Below are 18,872 nucleotides of genomic sequence, written 5' to 3'. Positions count from 1 at the left end.
TTACTTTTTTTCCAGACATATTTTGGTAGATTTGTTGCTTTGTTTGTGTTTTTGTTGATGACCCATTTTGGGTAAAGTTTCAGCTGTCAGACACTGGAATTGCGTAAACACTCACTTGTATAACCCAAAAATTGCAAATCAACAAAAATCCTTTCTTTTATTGAACTGGTCACACTAATAATTATCAATAATCAAGTCCATTTGATTAATGTAATTTGTCACATTAACACAATAGAACCAAATGTCCACTATCACAAATTAAAAATAATATTTTTATTTCAAAGTGAAGCGATATCTTGTCCAACCTTTAAAAGTTGAAAAAAGCATGCTTGATGTTATTTCTATCCACCGCTTGACAAAAGAAGCCAGCAGTTGGTGGCATCTTCCAGAGTTGGGTCTGAAACGTCACTCTGAGTGGTTGAAGAAAAGGGATCTGGAGATTTAAAGTTTAAGCACTTCTCCGAGGATAAATATACATTTTGACATGGACTCAATTATCCAAGGGGAGCTAATCCCAGAGACCCTTTTAACCTGCCGTATACCTCAGGGCCAGGAATAACAAGTCTGCTGAGTTAGGAAATCAAAGACAGGTAATTAAAATCATAATGGCCCTGGTTAAGATGATTATCATCGGAGCTCCAGATAAGGTAACCTCCAGCAGATTTCTTCACTTTTTAAATATTTATGGAATATGATTAGTCCATGGGGTGAGAGCCGTGGTAAAAGGTTTAAGGATGACTTGCAGATCCAAAGATAGAAAATAAGCATCTTAACATGGTGAGGAAATGAGGATGGAAATTATGTTGAAGGGGAGACAAAGGAACAGAGCGACAGAGTGACCAGGTGTACACACAGATCATACTAAAAACTGTGTGTGTGAGTGTGATTGCTTAAGATCCTTTCTCGATCTGATTATCATCTGCACTCTGCCCCGCAGACTCTTTCTCTCTGTGTTAGCTGTCTGCCAACCTGAGCTCTGGCCTTACGGACTTACACCTGCCTCCCCTCCACACACTACTAAATTGTGCAGCACATGCATGGCTGCATTTTGTAAATATAGTTACAAACTTGCCCACACAAGACTGAAAATCTTGTCTTCAGTTAAAATATTTCCTCTTTGCTGGGACACTGACTAATAACAGCTGGTCAATAAAGGAGAAAAGGCTTCAACATTTCAAGTTAGATAATATGACTTGGACTAAAACGTATCATATATGCTTAATTGGTATGACGATATTAATAATAAGAGTCTAAATCAATTTTAGACAAATAAATGTGTGTTGGAAATCTCTGTGCTTGTGTGCGTTGTGTAGTGTCATTTGGGTTAACTGCACCACCAACAGGCTGAAAACTGACATCTGTGCTTTTGTTGTCACCATAAAAAGAGGCAGGCAGAGTATTTCAGTTCCTGCTTCAGGCTGATGTGATCCCAGACTCAATCATCTATCCATCTCTTTATCCATTCCCCCTTCCTATACACTCCTTTTTGAAGGCCTGCAGTGATTACAGTCTCCATCTGGGCTTGATGCCAAATGCCTCTCAAGTCTAACTGAGTCTGGCCGTGGCAAGCCTGCAACTATCCCCTTCTTATCTGCTTTAGATCTGCAAGGATAACTGTCTTGAAATAGCAGCGGAAGGGGCAAAGAACCCTAACTGCACGCAAAAGGACCTCCAAGGTGCAGTTGTCACTGACATTAAAGACCACCTTAGCAATGTATAAGGAAGTGTCAGTCAAACCCATTTGTACTTACTCTCAGTTTGGATCTAAAAAAGTTGCTTGAACCTCTAAGGCTAAGTTCATAGTTTGACTTTAGCGCTTCTGCTCTGTTCACTTTGTCTGACATGTCTTAGACCAAAAAAGTATCAAGGGAGAATTTTTTCATGTAAGACTTTATTTCTAATTGAAACTGCATTGTTTCTATATGATCTATAATCTCTATGATGCACAGTGATAGAAGATAGTAGAGCAATAGTGCAGAGGGATGATTTGCTCTGAAAATAAAATGTATTCAAAATAATTATTATGTTTGATTTCTGACAACAAATCAATTTAATTGTCTGAGACTGTAAGGAAGGGATAGAAGCTGATGTGGTCTTATCCTGGAATAAAAACCCACTGACCCTTGAGTCTGGATGGCACATGGTTGGAAATCTCCTTCTTAAACTCACTCAGGAATTTATTTTTGACTTTAAGTCCTGTCTGTTTAGCTGGCCAGAAGTCTTCTTTGTTCAGCCTTTGTCCCTTTCTCTGGTGTCCAGATGTGATCACAGCCAGACGTGACCATCCACCAGCCAGTAACTACTTCTGTTTAGATAGATAGATAGATAGATAGATAGATAGATAGATAGATAGATAGATAGATAGATAGATAGATAGATAGATAGATAGATAGATAGATAGATAGATAGATAGATAGATAGATAGATAGATAGATAGATAGATAGATAGATAGATAGATAGATAGATAGATAGCATTTATTGTCATTGAACAGAATTCAACGAAATTTCCATTGCAGCTCCCGTGCAAAAGGTCAAATATATACAGTATAAATAAGCAAACACACAATAATAATAATAACAATATATACAACTAAATTAACTAAAGGCACTCAACCACACCAAAGAAGTAGCAGCAGGTCCAATTATGGCAAAGTACAGATGATGTGACAGTGCAAAGTGCAGAACAATATGGCTGTGGGGGGTGGGGGATATGTATGTGTGACTGCAAGGTTATGATATGTGTGGGAGGGGGGGGCGGCAGGGAGTAATGGCTCTGACGGCTGTGGGGAAGAAGCTGTTTCTCAGTCTATTTGTTGTAGTCCGTATATTCCTGTACCGCTTGCCTGATGGCAGCGGCACAAACAGTTTGACATACAGTGCAGTGGGATGCCAAGACCCTTAGCCCTTTCTTGAAGCTCTTGCACTGTGGTCCAGGGGTCACCTCCTCTCTACTCCACTCAGGAACCAGATGGGTTATATGTCATCCAGAATTGCAGTCTTTTTTTGATCCAAGGCCAACGGCATACTCAAGCTAGCAGGAACCAAGGCAATGGGCGTGCACTTATATGTGTGTGTTGATGGTGAAGTGGGTGTTTTGTATGAAGTCTTATTTTACACTAAAGGAAATAGTACCATATCAAGTTGAACAGAAATATACAGTAAGAACAAGAGCTAGGGTTTTCCATATTTGACAGTATTGAGAGTATCAATCTAAATATCAATGCCATCAAAAGCCTAGTTTTTGTGCAAAAAATAAAATGCTGTTGTTTCATGAATAAATTTTAAGCTAAAAGAAGATTTATTTTAAATCTTTTTAAACATTCAGTTTCTTTCTATTCCACACCTGCCATCAGCTATATGAAACATGGATGATCTGTTATGAAGTTCCAATTGTCCAGGAAGGATTTGTTCATCTGCATCTTCAGCTAAAGTCGTAGTTTGCCATAAGGGTAATCAATTTAAAAAAAATTCCATTGTACAAAGGTATCAGTTAGAATAAAAAACTCACTCAGGAATGTATCTTTACAAGATACATTACAAAAACAACAACAAAAAAAAAACAGACAAGGCTTCAACTGCAACGGATGAAATATGGGACAACAGGGACATTAGAAATAAATGGATCTTTCTCCGATACCACTGGGAGTATGGGAGTGCAACCAAAAGGAAATTGACCAAAGTTTGGAGAAAGAAAGGGTCTTCAGATAATCCCAAACAAACAAGCTTATAGTTATAGTTATAGACCATGTCAGGTCATGATCCCATAATTGATGCAGTTATTCTAAGAATATAACTTGCAACTAATATTAAAAATAGTTCATTTTAATCTGCTGGAAAACAAAACATTTTCCTACTGTTACATTTTTTTTTTAATTTATGCAGAAAATACAGGTGTTAAACTTACTCAGAATTATATCACAGTTTTAGACTGAATAGACCGATCCCTGTTACTCTACATTTAAATGCAACTCCTGAAGGTCCCATTAACATGCCAAGCCTAAATATACCCCACCAGTTTTATCTGACATGGATAAAAGCTCCCAGCTCACATTTGTCCTTTTCATCGGCCGTTATTTTCCTGCAGACTCATTACGTTGTGCCTTTACTGCACTGTGTGCCCAGATGGCGAGGCGTCTTGCAGTCATAATTCTGTGGTAATCCCTCCTGCACATGGTGCCCTCGCTCCGATAAACACTCTTCCTATTGTTTCCTGGGCTTCCTTCACATTCCCGGCCCTCATGGCGGCCCTAAGGTTTCAGCGTGTGGAGCTGGACAGGCCTCATGCTGGACGTGTGAGTCTGTGAAAGCTCCTCACTGCAGGTCAGGACAATGATGAGATGATTTACAGCCTGCTGTTTTATCTCCTGAGAAGTGGGAGGCGTACATTCTGCTGCACACACAAAGCAGGAGAGGAAAACTGTTAGTTCATTTAGAGATTATTATAGTAACTTCGTATTGATTTTTTATTGCATACGGTTGTATTTTTCAATTTTTTTATTTTTGTTATCTTAATAATACAAAAATAGAAAGAAATGCCCATCAGGCTTGACACACTAAAAAACTTTTAGGTGACAAAGTATTTTGTAAGCAAATATGAGAGAACAAATGATGCTTTGCGTGTCGTCTGTATGTTTATGATGGCTCAAAGACATGGCTGTGAGGGTCTAATTAAAAATGTGCAAGGGTTTAGCAGCCTGCCGCTCAGTGCCAGCGTTTGGCAGCTCTCCTGTCAGGCAGCCAGCTGTTAAGTCCTGCCCTGAATTATAGCCAGAGCTACCGCCAGGCATAGTTGGTTTGTCAGGGCAAGGCTGAGAGCTAGAACACTCATCCACAGATGGAAAAATGAAATATAGAAACACAAAAGAGAAACTTAAACTTTCTAGACGCTTCAAAGCTCCTAAAAAAAAACAGCAGTTCTTTAAAGTGAATGTCGATGAAAGCTCACACATGGTCGCGAAAATGGTTAATGCTGGCTCTAGTGAAATAAGATGGTAACATTGGCTCTATCACATGGTAACACAGACACACACACACACCTATTAATCATGCACACACACTCAGTCACAACGTCCTGAGGTCAATTCAGCAGTTCAGTTATCCTAAAGTATATTTTAAAGTCGAAGAAAGTTACTCACCGAGAACCTATATATGCACAGCGACAACATACAAAATTCAAAAAGAGAGTATATTGTATTTTAATATACAATATTCAAAATCAACTGAATAAATGTCCAAGTGATTTTTTTAATCAAGTAATTTTATTGATCTCACTTGAAGCTGATCCACTATACAGTAAAAATAATTCAGAAAAAAAAATGACAGTCATGATGGGGGCAACACAACTCTGCCTGAATTTACACAAAATGTATCTTTTCTAAACTATTCCTGGAACTGAATAGCAGAGACAGTGAATGGGAGGTGAAAGTGAGAGATTCTTGGCCTCTAAACACCTTTGGCTCACTAGGTTTCCTCCTCTCTGATCACCACGTCCCCTCTGTCTGTTGTTTCTCTATAATTAATCATTTTTCTTAAACATATAGCACTAGGATGTGTCACCCAGACCAGGCACTTCAAGCCCTCCCCCTACTTTCCATTGGTCTCCCTCCTTAAACTTTCGCTGGGTGTGTTATTCCTGCATCTTCAAATGCTGTTTGAAAGAGAAGAAGTGACGATGTGTGCCGACAACAGCCAGCGACAACAACAATTCTCCTTCTTTCTTCTTCTCTCTCTCTCACTGACACACACACACCCACCCCCACACGCAAACATATCTTTCTATCTGCACAAGGACTTTGTGCAGATAGAAAGACTTTGCATTGACTTCCATTAATTTTTTATTTATTTGTATAGCTTATCCCAGACACTTATCCAAAGCCTAACTATTACCAGCATATCATATGCTGACCATATCTAACTTAAACTCGTCGTACCTTGTCCTAAACCTCACCCAAAAACATCACTTCTTCTTATGGGGTCTTATGGGCCTCATAAGCATCAGTGGGCCTCACAATATAGCATTTGTTGGAAAAATGGTCCATACTAGGTGAGAAATGCTAAAATACACACACACACACACACACACCTCGGATTCCTCTGTCTTCCTCCTCCTCTTCTATTATCTTGTTTCTGTAAAAAGGAGGCATTTGTTTGTTCTTCTTTTGTTTTGCTCTGGAGACGCTTTCTGTGCCTCCCTCCTCCTGTTCTCCTTCCCCCTCTCCCTGTTCTGCCTTATGCTCTCACGCTCTCTTCTTTTTGTTTTCCTCCACGCCGAGGCTCATGGGCCAAAACCTCATAATCATTTCAAAGGTCCTTTAAATATATAATAAGAGTTCTGCATTGTGATAAACAACATGTCAGAGGAAAAACAGCACGCAGGAACAAACGCACACTAAGTTTGATGAGATGCGACCTGCATCTCTCACACTTCTGTTCTTTTACTCACTTCAGTGATGATCATGAAAACAAGATTGTATGAGAGGGGAGGAGCTTTGCATAGTTCACAGTTCAAAATATTCCATTGTCATTGCAAAATAAATTATTTCAGCACTGAGTTTAGCACTTTACTTCATTGTTTTAACAAAATTGGAGTTTAGCTTTAAAAAAAAAAACTTCAAGTTGAAGCAACACATACAGGCTGTGTAAAGGAACTTATTTTAGTGGCACTTTTTAGCAAACTCCAGAAGAAGATTAATGTTTTTGCAGTTCTTCTGAGGAATCATTGGCAGTTCATCACCTAAGGTTAAGTTCTTTGTGTATGCAAATCCATACTGTAGAAAACAGACATTAGCAGATTGAGGTGTTAAAGAACCAGAGATTTCTTGGCTAGGCTATACTTTTGCAGGAGTATTTTACTTCAAATTTCCAAAATTCTCCCTTTCCTCTTCTGTAGGTCAGCTGTGATGCTCCCTTATCTTGTCACAGACATTTGCGAGAACAACAGTATGGTGTTTCTCAGACATTCAGCCCAAATGTGTATCCATCTCTCCACAAATCGGGAACAAACTCCCAGAAAACTGCTGAAACTTCTTCACAGCTTTCATTAAAAACAACTGGAACATTGATTCATGGATTTGATATACTGTATATCTGATGGTGATTACTCTTAATGATTTGCATGATGACATTTGACAAAAGGTAATTTTTGTTGCTTGTTTATAATTTGTTGTTCTATTTTTTTTTAACGACTAATACACTTTGACCTGCCTGGTTGCTTTAATGTACAATGTTTCATATCACTTCAATTCACTTTCTACCTCAGCGCAAAGCTTGAGGTAGAATATCAACAAGTCATCATGTCTAAATGCATAAATATTTTTGCCACAAACATAGAAAAATTATGAATGATTCACTGATAATTTTAGTTAAAAAAAACAACCTATCCTTGACTCATTTTTTGAGCCGTGTGTGAATCCCTATAGCCTTATAAAGTTTATCATGACTAGATTTGTTTTTCATAATGCATTTTCAAACACAAATTAACTTGACTAAGTAAAAGAAAGATTCACATTCAAAGGTCGACACATTACCAATCATAGATTTTTCTAATGACTATTTTAGAGCTTTCTGGACTTTTAAATTAAATTAAATCCTTAATTTAACCTTTGATTTGTCTCATTATAGGGAAAAACTGAGAAATCTTTTGAAAGCTTTCATATAAAGACATAAGAAGATGTTAAGCAAAGTCAAACAAATGTTATTTGCTGTTTTGGAAAACTGTTTCTTTTATGTTGGGAATAAGAGTTTGTTTTCACTAATATTAAAATCCAACAAATCAATTCAGAGTGATTTGGAAAAAAAAAAATCATAATGCAATCTCATTTTGTGAAAGGAGGCTCATTATTTCAAAAGTTATTTCAGAAGGTATTGCAGCACTTTAGCATTGTTTAGGCGGAGTATATAGTTGCAGATAAGCTATAGCACAGCAGCCAGTCAAGCCAGAGCATGTAGCTTCAGACTTGGTGTCACCCTCCATGTAAACGTTAGGCTTTGCTCTAGTGAACATTTGCGAGCTCCCTGACACTGTTTGTATGTAAACACGCTGCAGTGAGAGACAGGTTTTTCACTCCACAAAGATGCTGTTTGGAGGAAATTGAGAAGCTCACCCCTGGCTCTGCTTCTCCTCATAAATCTTTGAGCATGTGCCTCTTGGCTAAATGACTTTGTAGAGACAAAAAATTTAACCTCAATCCCACCCGGCAAGCTGTGAGAGCGGAGAGAGCTGCATGGGAGAAACAAATCGAGGAGATTTTAAATGAAAGGAAGACAGTTTTATCAGGTTTTGTTCTGACTTGTTGTGTTTATGAGTGACTTTAGCAGGAAAATGCAATCTGTGGAATAAATCTCTTTTTCTTGTAATATACAGAGGTATCATGGATTCATTAAGATAGCACTGCAGAAAAAAACTAAGTTCTGTTTTAAGAAAATGTGATTTAATTTACAGAACAGACTGGAGACTCGAGTGAAACGAAATGACTGACTAGCTTTTTATTCATTCTACTGTGTTTCATTAAAACTTATAAGTAATCATTGGGATTATCTGGATTTTGGAGTGGGTGTGTTCCTGTGTAGCAATGAATTAGAGACATGGTGTCCACAAATGGACAATGACATGAAAATGATGGTGAAGACATTGAAACCCCCTTTTAACTTGACTTTAAAAAACACAAAAAAAGAAGATTCACCCTTGTTTTAACTCTTTCATACTTCCATCAGGAGCCCTTAGATCAGTTTAATAATTTGATACACCAAAACAAAACCTTGACATTCCTGTCTGACATCCAGCTATGATGCATGAACCCCTTTTGTCAAACTTTATCCACTCCTCATTAATGCTTGTTTTTTTCTTCTTTCTTTTTTTTTTTTTTTTAACTCAGTGATGTCAGACGGGATAAAATAAGGAAAGTGTATCTTCCTTATTATATTCCCCTGTCTTAAGGAGTCAGGAAATCAGATGTGAGCCAGGTTTTATCATTGGGTTCAAAGAGATTTGTTGGAAAAAATAAAAGTTGCTTTATCTGTAGAGCTCAACTGAAAATGTCAGGTTTTCACCTTTAAGACAGAACACATATCTTTTAGTTGTTATTAATCAAACGTCTGTTGTTCTACATGCTGACAAAATGCTATTCATCACATATAACTACAATCCTCTGTTCTCACTCTAAGTTTCCATAAAAACTTCTAAATTTGATATCCAATTTGAAGGGTTCTATAATTTCTTACATTTTTTCACATGTAATTCATTTTATAGTGCACATACAATCACTTCTGCAGTTTTTCCTATAAAGTGGTGGAACAGGTCTGAAAATCATTGCAGCCTTAAACAGGTTCATGTCCAATATATGTAATAAAGAATAGAAGAAGAAAGCTAGCAGTTTAGAGATCTAACAAACAGGCACCATAGGAGGTATTTAAAAGTGCAGGCTTAGCTGCGAAAAGCTTTGAACGGGATTGGTGAATGACTTCCAACAAAATTTTTGACTCATTGGTCAGCAGCCAGAAAAATGCGACATCTTTCTGGTTTGACTGCTGACTCCATGATTTAGCTGTCTGTGGCAGCAGTGGCATGTACAGTGTCACATCCCTTGGTATTTAGTTGTTCTTGCCCTTAAAAGATTTAATTTGGCAAAAATTACTTGAGGGAAAAATGTATCCAACAAAGAAATAGTGTTTTTCATGGTAAGAGGTAATCTATTTTTTTACCTGTTTACTGTCATTGTGCTGCCAATGGCATTTCTTTCTTCTAATAGCCCTCACATCAAAGGGTAATGGAGCCTTTGCTGACTGGTACTTCTTAATACCATATGACCTCATTTAGATCCATTATAATTTTTAGCATAGTAAATTTTGGAATCTATTTCACTGTATATGCATATATATAGGGTGATAGCAGCGACAGCGGTAGGAGTTTGCCTCGCAATTGGCGGTTTGCTGGTTCGATCCCTGTTCCACCTGCCTCTGCTGGTGGTGGTCAGAAGGCCTTGTGGCACCAGTGCAGGGCAGCCTCACTTCTGTCAGACTGCTCCAAGGCAGCTGTGGCTACAATCCCGTAGCTTGCCACCATCAGCATGTAGGGGTGAATGACTGTAGTGTGAAGCGCTTTGGGGTCCTCTGGACTTGATAAAGTGCTATACAAGCCATTTACCATTTACCAAAGCCATTTAAGGCATGGTCCTCATATACAGCTCTGCTGCTGATTCTGCTGACTTGGTGACTGCTGGTGGATCAGTGACTTTACAGGGATTCCAGTGAAAGGTTTTAATTAGCTGCTGGCTCCAGTCTTGGCTGCAATTGCTGAGATGCTCTTGGAGTATCATAAATCTGTATTGCTGAGGACAGGGCCACACCCAGGGGTCCTCCAGACAGTAAGCATTCTTAGCCTTCCACACTTCCTTACAGTACAAAGTGCCAGTTTTGACAGAAGAAACTGCATTTTTCAGCTATCAAAATGGACACACATGCTAGCTTGCATAATTGCAGGATGCTTAAATATGCTATAGTCCACTCCAGTTTTGCTGTTGATTTGCACATTCTTTTTTTTTTTTTGTAGTGGACACGGGTAAGCAGGGACACTCTTGCTTGTCTTAGTGATTGCTCTAGTCTAGAGCAATTTCAACTACAATGGCTCATCGTTTTGATATGACCACAAGGGACAGCCTTGTGGGGAGAGTTAACCACTGTTCTTTTCCTTGGACCTCTTTTTGTTGATACCGATGTCTCCAGAGACTTAGAAAATCACACAATTGTTTGCTTTAGAGATGACTCGGTTGTCTAGTCATCTCAATTTGGGCCTTGTCAAATTCAAACAAAGCCTAACGATCTCCCATTTCGTACTTCTATCCAGTTTGAAGAAAAAAAGTACCCCTCCTGTCAGTGGCAAGGTTTACTGTTGATAGAAGAGACGGATTACAGCAACCTGGTCATAAAGTGCAGATTCAGCAGATTACCAGATTCTGTCCTTGAGGGTCAATATTCTGCACTCTTCTGCACAGAGATTAAAAGTTGGCTTAGACATCTGTGAGTATACAGGTCATTCAAAACTTAAACAAACATTGTTTAATTGTGCCACATTGAATAACACTCAGTTAACAATCCACAAATAAAATACTGGGTTTTAAGTTCAAAGTGCACATGAATGAACTCGTTTGAATGGAGTTCTGCATGCCTTAATTACAAAGGCTCATGACTCAATCCGGACCATGTTTTAATAAGCCATCAGGGTCTTGGTCTCCCAAAATGATGGTGATAAAGTGAAGTTAGACCTAAAATTAATTTATTACCAGACAATTAAGGACCCTGGAGATTCTGCTCACAGTGGAAATGTTTACTCTTAATGCCTTTTGAATTAGGTTAAGGTTTTGACATTTCCGTTGTGTTAAGGGAAATAATATGTACCTTTATATTTAAAGATGAGATATTTCACTTCCTTTAGACAAAATTTTGTGTCATAATTACATGTCTTCTATGGCACTGCTGAGTACAAACACAGAAAAAGAGGGAAAATTATGAGACCTTAATGTGGGAGAAATGGAGAGAGGTGCAGCGGAATGAGGCAGGTGTTTAATTTGAGAATTAAGACAGTGTGAAAGTTCATAAGTATGCTAATGACTCTGTGGTCTCAGTGTGGCAGATGAAGCTTCCTCGACTGCTCAAGAGGAAGAAAAACTCTTCCTGAATCACAGTTATAGTAATGCATGGATAAATTATCACTCTTCCCATGACGAAGGAACAAAGGCGAGAATAACATTTTGAGACCCTAGCTCTGACCATAAACCATCGTCATGCATTTCAGAAGTCATTTCTCTATGTAATGTGTAGGATTCCAGTTCAGAGCCATAAAATCACTGATTTTACACTGTAGAAAATAGTTAGTTTCCCTAACTTGTCACAATTGACATAAAACACATTGGAATGACAGTCTTTGGAAAAAACTAAAACAACTGTTCTAACAGCTTAACTTAGAGTACCGGGAGTCAGTCATGTTTCAGGTTGGTGATGGGTTGCAAAGTCTGCTGTTTGTAACTAATGTAGTTTAGTGACAAATGGCTGTGATTTCTCCCCAGATTGGTCAATTCAGGATTTCATCACATCTTTTATAAATATACTAAAAGGGTGAAAGGGCATTTTGCCATCAAATGTTAAGTAAAAGTGAAAAGGGCACTGCTTTAAATTTTCCAACCAGAATGACTGAATGTACAGAGAAAAAGGTTACATGGATAGATAGCTGGACGGACGGAGAGATGGATGTTTTAGCTCACTGGTTTGGTGCAATACTAAATGGAGGAAAACTGTGTTGGGTCACATTTTAATGAAAGCAAAGTTCAGAGTATCTATAATATATATTAGTAATACTATTAGTGGTTGTTCTTCAACACCCTGAGACTCAAAGTGCTAAATGTGATTAGCAGAGAGATACTGAAAATTACATTTTCTTCAAGCCATTTAAAGAAGATGGCATGCTTTGATGAATCATACGTTCTTGCATCATGTTGTTGTGCAGGCAGGAACACGTGGCTGGACTCATTAAACTAAGAAGACAAGCCAACAGAAGTAGATTGTGTGAGAGTGGATGTTACTTGAATACCTCTTACATAAGCTTTGTTGCAACTTGATTCCCTGATCACTTTGGCCCTTTTCAGCAGGACAATACACAATGACATCATGCAAACAAGATTTAGTTAGAGTTTAAAAAAGAAAAGAAATTAGCAAAAACAGAATTGTCAAACCAGACTAGGAAATGTTCAAAATTTTACCAGCATGTACTTTTTCAACCACTTTTAAGCTCTCAGTGGTTTTTCTACTCTTCAGCAAACTAAAATATGAGTAGTTTTAGTAGAAATGAACCATGCCAAACAATTTGAGCAGAGATTTCTTTAAGCATGGTTTGAAGTTCAACTTTGTCTCTTGAGGTGTTCAGAAATATAGAGTCCACTCAGGTTAATTACTCTCAGTGACAAAGAGGCCAATCTTTGTCTCCGTAGTGTGATATGATTACATTTTCTGCAGCCTGTTAGATCCTTGTTAATTAATGGAAAGGTCATAGAGAGCTGTGAAGGTGCCGCTCAGAGGAGCAGCATGAAAATACAGAGAAGGCTTCAGGCTCTTGGTAACTTATCTCCATGTTCTTGTTCTTAATCATGAAGTTGGTCTTGCTGGGCATCCCAGTCCGCTTGGTGACCTTTGATGCAGATATACCCGTGGATATATCTGCATCCTCTTTTCACCAAATATCTAGGGTGGATAGAAACCCTAAAAGAGAGCCACAGAAGTAGTTTTTCTTTAGTGGTGTTGGTCAGCAGTTAAACAAGGCCTTAGCAATGGTTCAATCATAATTTAATGATCAAAAATTAAATCACAGTATTTTTAAAATACAGGTTTAATCTTCTACAAAATGTGTAGAAAAAGCAGTGCAAAAAAAGTGCAAGTTTCCTGGGGTGTATGATTGAAGGATCCTATTTCCACCAGTCGCTTCACACTTAGCAACAATTTGCTCCAGTGCATGCTGGGTGTCATAGCCTAAAGGAGCCAACAGAATAATATAATCTGCAAAAAGTGACAATGAGACAGACACCAATAGTCTTCAGACCACAGCTCCAGGAAGCCCTATCTGCTATGGAGGTCCTGAATATGATCTGGTCTCTCTGAAGCGTGAAGTGAAGATAAGAGGTTCCTCCACCAGATGTTCCTAGTTTACCCTAGACACCTGTTTGGGTTTACCAGGTTTGCCTGCCACCAGATCCAACTCATAGCTGTCAAGTGTTCACAAAGTGGTGATTGCTTGACAGCTCTGCTCCTCTTTTCACCCAAGTATAATTCCACATGTTGGATGATAATTCAACATGTGGAATTATTCAACATGCTCGATCATTGGCCTTTTGCCAAAGGTGGCCAGGGACCAGTACTCTTATAAACCACCTTTTACCCAAACATGGCATTTGTTTAGGACATTCTGTGCCTTTTATAGAAGTCTGTTAACAAAACTCTGCTCAGGTTCAGATCAGGGTAACGGCACCAATGCCCAAGCAGGCATTAAAGTCCCATAAATCCAGCAATGATTCACCAGATGTCATCCCTTCCAGAACAACATGTAGCGAGTCCAAGAAGGCCAGGTGATCTGAACTGTTTAGTTCATAAACATAATCAACAGCCAGAACCTTCCCTCTTCCAAACTGAGGTCACAAATAGATGACCCTCTCTATCACCAGCAAAAACTCCAAAATAAAGACTGGCAGCTTGTGAGTAAAAGTCATTCTGCTAATGTATAACTTTTTTTTACCAATATGACTGTCTAGAGTTTATCCCCACAACAGTCCATCACTCACAACACGATTTCCTCGACTCAAATGCCCACAAACAGGCTTCATAAACTTTAAGACACCCTCCCATGCAATATACAAGTGTGTGTTTTCTAAGGGCAGTTTTCAGTACATCTCGTTACAGCCTTAAATCAGCTCAGCAGAGCCTGTTTAAAGAGGACATTACAGTATATCTGTTAGAGAATAAATAATAAATGCCAGAAGGGAGGCATCCAGACAGAGGGATGAGTGTGAAAGTCCCACCTAGGACGCCTGGCAGGCTGTAATGAAGAGAGTGAAGGCAAAGCTCATAAAAGGAGCGCCGTGTGAGGAGAGATGGGCTCCGCCGCCTGCGGGGGACAAATGGCAGCCAAGAGGCAGCAAAGCCTGAAATAAGAAGATACTAAAATTTATGAAAAGAGTCAACCATCCAGTCTTATTTCCACTCTCACTGAGGAGGAGGTTTGGAAAGAAAAAAAAAAAACAAGTGAGAGACAGATTCATGTTACTGACATCCTGCAGGTCAGATCAGTTTGAACAGTTACGCTGCTGTAGCTAATTTAGAAAAAGTTTAAAGACCAAAATGAGACCTTATCTGTGAATTAAACAAAAGTCTTCTAAAAGTTAAAATCAGTTTGCTCTCTAACCATGACTAATGGCAAAGCTCTCTTTTGTGCTTCTTTTCACTTGCTAAAGCTCTAAAGCAGTGGTGTCCAAAACTTGTTCAGAAGGAAGCGTGTCCCGTGTTTTAGTTCTTTCACTAGTTCAACACACCTGAATCAAATGATGATTAATTAGCAGGCCTTTGCAGAACTTCATGACACACTGAGGAGGAACTTGGAGAATTGAAATAGGTTGTTTTGGAGCAGAGACATCAAACATTGGCAGGACATTGACCTTAGAGGACTGAAGCTGGACACTCATGCTCTAAAGAGTAAGGGCATCCTCTAAAGTGATGAGATCTGATACCTTTTATCAGATCAGCTTTATTTCTGGAAGTTTAGCACATGACCTGAGCAACTCCTTGTTCAAAAGACACAAGGTATGTTGGGAAATCAAAGGTGGATAGTAAATTGGCTATATTTACTCAATTACATTTGCTTGAGTAATTAAAAAAAAACAAAAACAACTTATAGACATATGATACTGTTTATTTCTACTTGAGTAAAATCATTTTGATGTATCACTACTTATACTTATGTAAAATTTTTTGGCTACTCTACTCACTTCTTATACAAATTCTCAAACTCTATTGCTGCCAAATGATGACCATTTTAAAGCTACTGAACCTCATCAACAGAGCTTTAAAGAATCCCCTTTACTGCGATCTGACCCACTCATTTGAAAAAGCTGTTACAAGCTGTTTGGCCAGGCAGTTGACTGGTCCCAAAACATTGAACCAGTATTTCTTGACTGACCGGGACTCCCTGCACACCTCGCACTCTGCATCCATCTGATCCTGGCACTGGGATCGGCTGTTTGGCAGGAAGCGGCCTATAAATAAAGAGAGGCCTGCACGAAAGAATGTGCTAATTACTAATTAGAGAGAAAGGGACCAACTGAGGGGTTTCTGGATGGCTACATGGCGTTTATATGTGTTTTCTTTGTGTGTGCGGAGGTGGGTGGGTGGGTGATCATAATGCTTTCTATTCTGAGCTTCACACTGATGGTGCCACCAGGGCAGAACTCTTTCATTCGTTGGGACAGTGAGGGCATCACTGACACAACGTCACAGTGCAATGAGACAATTTCTAAAGTCAAACAAAGTCAGGAGAACAGTAACCAAAAATTTACTGTTGTATTTCTTTTTAAAATGACTTTAAGTCAGCCAAGAAGATTCTTTATGATAGGAAATTAGTTATTTCTTAAAATGTTATTATCCATTGTAAAATAAGTATCATTGTTAAAAAGCAATGCTAATCTTTAACTTATACGGTCTTGCAATATTTAGATGTGTACCTGCATACACACACCTGAATTAGATTAATTGCTAGTTACCAGCTCTGTAGAGTTAAAAAGATACTGATGAGCCAATTGGATTCAAAAGTTTCAGAATAGCAGATCTCAAGACCTGGACTTGAACTCTGACTTTGAGTGATGCATTTTTGGTTAAGTTTTTAAATTTAAGTCAAGTTTTTTATCTACTGTACTGTTAAACTGTGTATCATTTGTGCTTTTCAAGTTATTTTTCTAAAACACTGTTCTGTAGATCAGAACTCACCACTGACAATGTTCTGCTTCCTCTGTTCTAGGAATGTATAACACTCACTGGTGTGTCTGACCTCATTGCTCTGACTAAGTGGTCAAGATCCACCAGTTCAGAAGATGGATAAAGTAGTGCAATTATTCTTCTATGCTTAAATGTCAAAGTGTCCTTAAAAGTCTACCATGTTAGAACTTTGTGTGAGACATAAATAAGTGGTGTGACGGTACACAAAAGAGACTTTAAAACTTTAATCTAGGTCCTGAAATTATTGGGATGTTAAAAAGTGTTCCCTAGGACAGATCCATCTAAAAGTTGTGGAATAGAAACTCTCTTGGACCAAAACTGGGAAACCCTACTTTGTTATTTCAAACTGGGTCACTTTAACTCACTTTTCAAAGATTTACTTCAAAACCACAAAAATCAACATGAGATGGATACACACCACATTTGTTTGAAACTACAAATTTTCATCTGTAACCTTTAGTTTACCTCTGAATCTGAAGACTTCTAAATAAAATATAGTATAACCCAGATAATGTTGAAGATACGGTGTTGAAAACAGCAGTTCCCATCCTGCCACAATGTGCCATAGAAATATTTCTACAGCATTTTTTCTCTTTCCCTTCATCTAAAAACCCTGTTTTCATAATATGAAATAATAATGTCCTGTTTGCAGCTGCTGTCGCAGCTTTTTAATGGGGGGTGGGAGAAAAGTGGGTGAATTAAACTTTAAGGAGACAGCCGTGGAAATTTAGCAGTGTCTATTAAAACTCACATTTAAAGGAGATGGGGGTGTAAAGAAGAAAAAGAAGATTTAGAATGAGGGTTTGCCTGTTTCTTTGCTCTCTCTCCCTCCTGGTTGGCGGACTGGGTGCCAGTTTGGCGAGGTCTCGTCATTAAAGATGGCATATGCAGTCGACGGGTCCCTCAGAGTAATGCGAACTTCTGCAGCCTGTCTCCACAGACTCATGCGTCTCCCACCCGGCCTGCCCGCCTCCACCTCACTGATGTTAAAAGAAATCTTTATTGTCAGTCACATATCCTATTCACTTTGTTCACCTGCACTGACAACCCTGAGCCGTGTGTGAGAAAGTGTGTGTGCACAGGTGAATGTGTGCTATCTGTGTGTGGGTCAGACAAAGGAAGGTGGGTTTGGATGTTCCTGTGTGTACGTGGATGTGTGTGCAGCCCACCGCTGCACACCACTCCTCACCTCCACCCATTCATCTCCTTCTACCTCTGGATGTCGGCTTCCCTGAGTTTCTAAATGCTCCCTCATTAGCTGAAATCTGTTTGAAGCCTCCGAGTGAGAGGTTGGTAACGAAGTGGTACTATCTCCATCCCTCCGTCTCCTGGCGTCTGACAAGTGGGGAGAGCGAAGGGTGGGGTAGGAAGGTTGTTTGATTTGAGGATGAGGAGGTGACTGAGGAGGAAGGATGTGGGAGGTGGACCTCAGTGATGTGGGGGAGTGTCACCTGTTTGGCGAAGTCCCTCCACCCTGGAAAGCCTTCATGTGTCTCGCTACTCCTCAGTGAAGGCAGCGGCTGGATGGGAGAGGGATGACAAGTCCCATTAAATTATTTATCTGGCTCAGCCAGCGGGTTTGCCCAGTGCTTCATTATACCTGATTGGCTCCATAATGGGGTGAATCATCTAAGGCACTGAGCTGGTTGCAGAGATGGCCTCCTGAAGAAGACGGAACGTTTCTGATCTTTTCTGAGGTAATGAGAAGGATGAGACCAAAGTCCAGGCGTTCCTTTTTGAAATAAGCGGCGGTGGTGTGGTGGACGGCTGAGATTTTAAGTGATGTGGCTCTTTTTTGGGGAGTAAACGTACCGCTAACGGTTAAATCAGGAGACAGTGAATATTTAGTGTCTGTTAGTTCATTACGTGCCCCTTTATGTAAATGATTTCTTTGAGCTGTGTTGCTATCAATAACCTGAGAAAAATCCCTGAGAATAAATTTGCTTTGAAGAAACTCTTCATGCTTTACTTCTAAATTGTGGAGTGGAAATCTTTGAAAGGCAAGTGTCAACAAAATAAGGGAGTGAAGTAATTGCACAAAGTGGGAGGAATCTGCACACATGGAGAAGTTGTGATTGGCAGCCTGTCAGCTGAAAAACTTTCCTGTAATTGCTTTTTTTTCTAGGTGAGGCAGTGGGACTTGTTTATGGGAGAATCTGAATCCTTCTGCTGACGAACTGAAGAAGCCACTCATGCAGTCATTTGGTTATCTTATGACCCATGACACAGGGGCTGATAAAAAAAAATGGTCACATGTTACTACAAAACCTTCCTGACAGTGATGCAGATTTTAAACTGCATGCAAAATTTTGCATCTTTTTGCTATCTGCAGGTCTGTTTTCCTCCACGG

The 18,872-nt window shown here is 39.2% G+C and overlaps 1 long non-coding RNA gene across 1 annotated transcript; it reads right to left on the bottom strand.

The window, feature by feature from the left end:
- Positions 1 to 3,802: 3,802 nt before the first annotated feature.
- Positions 3,803 to 5,861, bottom strand: LOC116709360 (uncharacterized). The gene is made up of 2 exons (XR_004336854.1): positions 5,589 to 5,861; positions 3,803 to 4,391 (listed from the first exon to the last, which is right to left on the bottom strand). It is a non-coding gene; the product is annotated as an uncharacterized LOC116709360 (long non-coding RNA).
- Between the last annotated feature and the right edge of the window lie 13,011 nt (positions 5,862 to 18,872).

The sequence above is a fragment of the Xiphophorus hellerii genome, chromosome 19, assembly GCF_003331165.1.
Source record: "Xiphophorus hellerii strain 12219 chromosome 19, Xiphophorus_hellerii-4.1, whole genome shotgun sequence".
NCBI lineage: Eukaryota > Metazoa > Chordata > Actinopteri > Cyprinodontiformes > Poeciliidae > Xiphophorus > Xiphophorus hellerii.
This window is presented reverse-complemented; position numbering and strand designations above follow the sequence as displayed.